Below are 6,000 nucleotides of genomic sequence, written 5' to 3'. Positions count from 1 at the left end.
ACCATTTCAATCTGATCAGAGGACGAGCAGCATAGGTGGAGTGGGAAAGTACATTCCACATCTTAAATAGATTAACCTGAATTGGATGCATGTTGCAGTGAAAAGAGCATATCAGTGTCTAGCAGCGCAAGTCGAGTTGACTGTCTGAACTAGCTTGCAGATGTCAGCTTCATAATGATAAAATGGTGTGTGTGTGTGTGTGTGTGTGTGTGTGTGTGTGTGTGTGTGTGTGTGTGTGTGTGTGTGTGTGTGTGTGCGCGTGTGTGCGTGTGCTAGGGCATTAACGAATAGTGATTTATGGTATTCGAATTATTCGACCCAAAAGTATTCGAATATTCGATTATTCGATTTGATTATAAAAATTTTTTTTTTTTTTTTTTTTTTTTTTTTCAATTGCATTGATGACTCGACTCAAGGAATGCGAGTTGACGTCACACCAGAGCTCACAGCTGCATGTCTGCTCTAGAAAAGCCACTAAAAAAAAAATATCTTAAAAAAAAAAAAAAAAAAAGTTTTTTTTTTTCTTTTTTTTTTTTTTCGAATAGTCGAATAGTGGTTTGATAGTCGAATAGTCGGTTTGATATTCGAATATTCGAATATTCGACTATTCTGTGAATGCCCTAGCGTGTGCGCGCGCGCCCGTGTCCAAGGTTTGAACAATTTAGTATTCAAGATTTACATCCCATTATACAAGAGTAATTATAATATTGTGTAATATAAGTGAGTAACTTTTGGTTTTTTTTTTATCCTCAGCATAGCACTAAAATAACAATAGTAATAATAATAAATAATAAACATAGTACTAAAATACAATAACTACAATAACAATTTAAGAAAGCACAATGTAAGAATGATAATGAGCATATGAAGGCTGGAGGTAAAAATATTAAACCTCAAACTGTCTCCACCCCCCTGCCCCCTCTCTATTTCTATTTCTCTGCCTCTCTCTCTCTTCCCTACCCCTTGATTAATAGGATGGCCCTTCAAGATTACCCTATTCCAGATCTGGATGTCACCATGCAGGAGGCAGGCCGTGTTCTCCAGCTCACTCTGAATCCTGATCTTTACCCCCAGTTCAAAAACACACTGGGTCAACAGAGGGATGTCCTACAGGAGGTGCAGCAGAAATTGACAGTCTCAGCCTCAGGGAAGGAGAACTGGGTGACCGAACAATTCAAGACCCGGCTCCTGTCATGTACTGACCCCCTGCCAACCTCCACAGCCCTCCCTGCTGTCTTGCCTCCGTCCAGGGCAAGGAAAGCATGTACTCAACTGGAGCGGGCTGCCACTCTGCTCTGGGCAGTGGCAAAGCTGTACAGTGAGCCCTCGCTGGTGGAGGGCAATGTGGCAACTGAGCGCACACAGCAGTCTGAGGTGTTCGCTGCCAGCCGCATTCCTGGCAAAAAGCATGATGAGATTAAGGTATGTTTGTTGTTGTTGTGTGTTGTTTGGGGGGGGGGGCAGGGTAGCTCAGTTGGCCAGTTGATCTGCAGCTGCACATCGATTGGAGTATATATACAGTACCTTTATTAGAAGGATAAACCACTTGAGATGCGTTATCTAATTTTCGAGGGGGTCCTGAATAATTCCATCAAAGACAGCAAATCTAAATCTTTTAATCTGTTTTTGTACTTTTTAAGTATTGTATTCATATGTTGCAAATAAAAAATTCTTGTTCATAAAACACCTTTCTAGGTGTACCCAGACAGCCTCCACGCCATCATCATCTGTGCTGGAGGGGTGTTCCCTATCGACATACTTTGGCGTCCCAGCACTGGAGGGGCGATGTATGCTCTACCATTCCTCGATATCTACAGCCAGGTGGCCTGTGTGATCAATCAACCGAAAGAGCTGAACGTGAGCAAACCCTCAGCCATCTGCAATCTTTCTGCTCTGGAGCGCAAGGCCTGGGCTGCACTCAGGGATGAGATCTTGGTGCAAGGAGGGGTCGCTGCAGCATCGCTGGGGCTGATGGAGAGCGCTGTGGTGGCCCTTTCCCTCGAGGACTGTAACTCACCAACCGAACTGGCTGATTCCCTGAACGCTGTCAGGCTGGGAGGAGGAGACAGGCCCTGTCTGAGATACTATGACAAGGTACAGGATGGGACCTGGATGGATGTTCTCTCCCTGTTTCTTTTTCTATCTCACAAACACACAGAATCAGATTAAGAGTCATATAGTCATAGTCATAGTCATAGTCATAGTCATAGTCAGAGTCAGTCAGACTCAGAAATACTTTTACTATTGCCAGCCGGTATGTTTGGACATATTGTACGATTGGGCAGAATCTGAAAAGTACTAAACTGTTTTTTTCTATTCTTATGACAGGTTGTGAATCTGGTGGTGTTTAAGGACAGCACAGCAGGCATGGTGTTTGAGCACAGTGCCGTGGATGGAATGGTGGCTGGGCTCGTCTCCGAGTGCATTTACCATCTCTCTGAGACTGTTAACCTGAACCACATCCAATCTGAGACAGGGAACAACAGTGGGTCTGTTATTATAAATAACTGCAATGTTATTTCCCCGTCTCCTCTAGCATTCCCCTTGCAAGGCATTAACAACCCCAATCCAAGCCCTCCCTTAAAAGCGACCTATCCAATCATCACCTTCGAGGTTTCTTCTTACCCTGATGTCTTTTCCACGATCCGTGGCCAGAGAGGCCTCTATGATGCCTGGATCAACTTCTCCTTGCAGCTGTCCCTGAGGCAGATTCTCGGGGACTCTGCCAGTGCCAACAGTCACATTCTTATCACGCCCACCCATATGCGGCACTACAAACATGGGCGCTGTGATCCAACCTATTCTCTCACCATGCGTTCCCGCCAGCTGGTAGGTGCTTTGGCATCCTCCGTGGGCCCAGATAATATGCCCCACTATACTACTGACCTCCTACACTTGTTTCATGTTGCCTTCCTGGAGCATAAGAACATCATCAAAGCCACTAAAAGTGGACAGGGAGTTGGTCCTCACCTTGCTGCCCTACGCCGGTCCATCCCCTTTGACAACCCACTGAAGAAGTTCCTGGAGCCCTTTGGCTGCCCTTCTGTTTACCTCACAGGTAAAGATATGATGGAAGGTGTCGACTGTGCTGTGGGGAATGTCTATGCTCAAGACCAGCTGGCTGTAACCTATCTAGGTAGGAAAGACAAGGTGCGCATGGTGCTTAACGCAAAAGGCAGCTTTGCCATGGTACTAGAGAAGCTTCAAGAAAGCCTGAAGATAAACCTGAAGCTAGTGATGCTCCTTGCTGTTAGGTATGCCATTGCATGCCAGATGGGGGCCCTCGAGTGTCTACTCCAACAAGGCCAAGCAGGGCAAATGAACAGAGATGAAGAACATCTTCCAGGAGGCCTAAGGCCCAAAGCAACAGCCAATACTGATACTGCCTCCTCCATGAACCCAGATTATACTATGGTGATCCATGGTGGGGCTGGAGAGGAGATGATGTTGAATGCCAAAGTGTTAGGCGTTATTGAATTTGCCCTTCAGACAGCATTGACCCTTGGAGCACAAGTACTTCAGCAAGGTGGCAGCAGCCTGGATGCAGTCCAGAGATCAGTGGAAGCCTTGGAGGACTGTTTCCTTTTCAACGCTGGCAAAGGCTCTGTATTCAACAAAGATGGCAAAAATGAGATGGAGGCAACCATAGTCGATGGCAATGGCATGAATTCTGGATCTGTGGCCTGCCTTCAGAGTGTCAAGAACCCTGTAAAAGCAGCCAGACAGGTCATGGAGAAAAGCACACACTCACTCATTGTAGGAGATGGGGCTGAAGAGTTTTTGCACAGCTTAAAGGAGAAGGAGAAACCTATGGGACCTGAGTATTTCTATACCGATGTGCGTCGCAGAGAGTTAACTGCAAAGCTCAGTGGTGGCAATACTTCAAAAAACAACCATCCTCAGACAGTTGGAGCTGTGGCCTTGGATCGCTACGGAAAATTGGCTGCTGCAACATCTACAGGTGGGGTAGTTGGGAAGCTGAAAGGGCGAGTTGGGGATACAGCAGTGGTTGGGGCAGGAATATTTGCTGATGACAAGCTAGCCATTACCTGCTCTGGAGATGGAGATGTGTTTCTGAGGCACACAGTTGCACAGAAGGTGGCTAGTCTATATCATCACAAAGGTTATGGTCTTAGGGAGGCATGCAAAGAAGTAATGACTGAAAACCTGAAAGGAAGCTGTGCAGGAATCATTGCTGTGGATGCTAAAGGTGATGCCGTGATCGAAACCAATGCTGGTGTGATGTTTGTAGCCTCCATGATTGATGGCATTTCACGAGTGGAAGTCCTGAGACCCATGACAAACTTCTCTGATGTGATCTGGGAGAATGATGAGCTGGTGGCTTACCTACACGCCAACCCTTGGACACCAGGAGCAACCATTCTGACTAGAAAGACTCTTAATGGGCCAAGCAGCATCTTCCAGTTGGCGATACCTGATTTTGTGGCCATGCTCCAGGGAGCAAGAGTTGTCTCAAACCTGCTATGTGAGCGACTGGGAGTACAGCGCTGTGCACTGGTTTTCAATCCGACCCCTAACCAGCCAGCCCAGATCAGAGTGCTCCCACTTCATGGCCTTGAACCTAGTTGGCATCCCCATCTGGCTGGAGAAGAGGAATTTAAGGCGTATGATCCTGGCTACTGCAGCTCAAAGAGTGGACCTCGCTGGGATGATGACATACTGGACCAGGTTCAGGCCAAGATCAGAAACAAACTGCCAACTCCAAATGCACCATCTTGCTACGACTTCTCAGGAGACCCTTCCAATGATGGCCTGTTCGCTCGAATTGTACGTGGAGAAGAGCCACAGTGGCGAGTGTGGGAGGACAATGAGCATGTCGCGTTCCTTACTCCATACCCTAACACACCTGGCCTGACTGTCTTGGTTCCTCGCAACCCACTACCCAGTGACATCTTCAGACTGGAACAAGCTGATTACATAGCACTGATCGTTGCTGCTCGTAAGGTGGCCCAACTACTGGAGGAGGGGATGAGGGCTCGAGGTGTTGCTATGATCTTTGAGGGATTTGAAATTGATTATGCTCATGTTAAACTGATCCCTCTGGTACCTTCTCCAGATGGAACCAAGCCTACTCCATTGCAAACAGAATACATTGAAAATTACCCTGGACATGTGTCATCTCTTGATGGCCCTGCAGCCTGCCCTGAAGCCCTCAAGGAGATCCACTCAAAGATTACCCAATGCAGACCTCCTCGATCATGGGAAGACCCTCAGACCCATTCCACGCTTGCCATCAAAAGCCAGTGGTACCGCAACCTGTTCCAGATTCAAAATACACTCTTCCACTGCACAGTGGAATATTTCCACAACAATTGCCAGTACTCGTACGCTCTGACCCCACTCACCACTGACACCATCTCCTCCCCGATGGGCTTGGGATCTGACTCAGAGCCTGTTTTTGTCAACGTGCTGGGCCAGGATGTGTACTTAGCTGACTCCATGCAGTTTGTGCTAGAGTACTTCCTTCGCTTCCAGGAGAACCTGCCAGGGACCTACTACGTATCTCCAAGTTTCAGAGGGGAAGACCCTGACGCCACCCACCTGAACCAGTTCTACCACGTTGAGTGTGAGCTGCTGGGTGACATGAACAATGCCATGCAAATTGCAGAGGGATACGTGGCTCATCTTACCACTGTCATGCTGAAGAAACACTCTGATATCATTCTCAGCACTGCTGGAACCCTGACACATGTCACAGACATGCTAAGTAAGCTGAATGTGAAGACACCCTTACCAAGAGTCACTCTGGACCAGGCTATTCCTATGATGCCATCTGCTGACTGCTTAGAATGGGTGCAGGAAGGCCAACCCCAGTTTGGCAGGAAGCTTACCCGTAAAGGTGAGCGTGTCCTGATAGAGAAGTACAGCGGCGCAGTTTGGCTAACAGAGATGGACCACCTGGCAGTTCCATTCTACCAGGCATATGTGGAAGGCACAGGACGGTGCAAGGCCAAAGCAGCTGACCTGCTGCTGGGACTG

The sequence above is a fragment of the Gymnoscopelus braueri genome, assembly GCF_963280865.1.
Source record: "Gymnoscopelus braueri genome assembly, chromosome: 13".
Taxonomy (NCBI): domain Eukaryota; kingdom Metazoa; phylum Chordata; class Actinopteri; order Myctophiformes; family Myctophidae; genus Gymnoscopelus; species Gymnoscopelus braueri.
The sequence above is the reverse complement of the archived record's forward strand: the minus strand, read 5'-3'. Positions refer to the sequence as shown.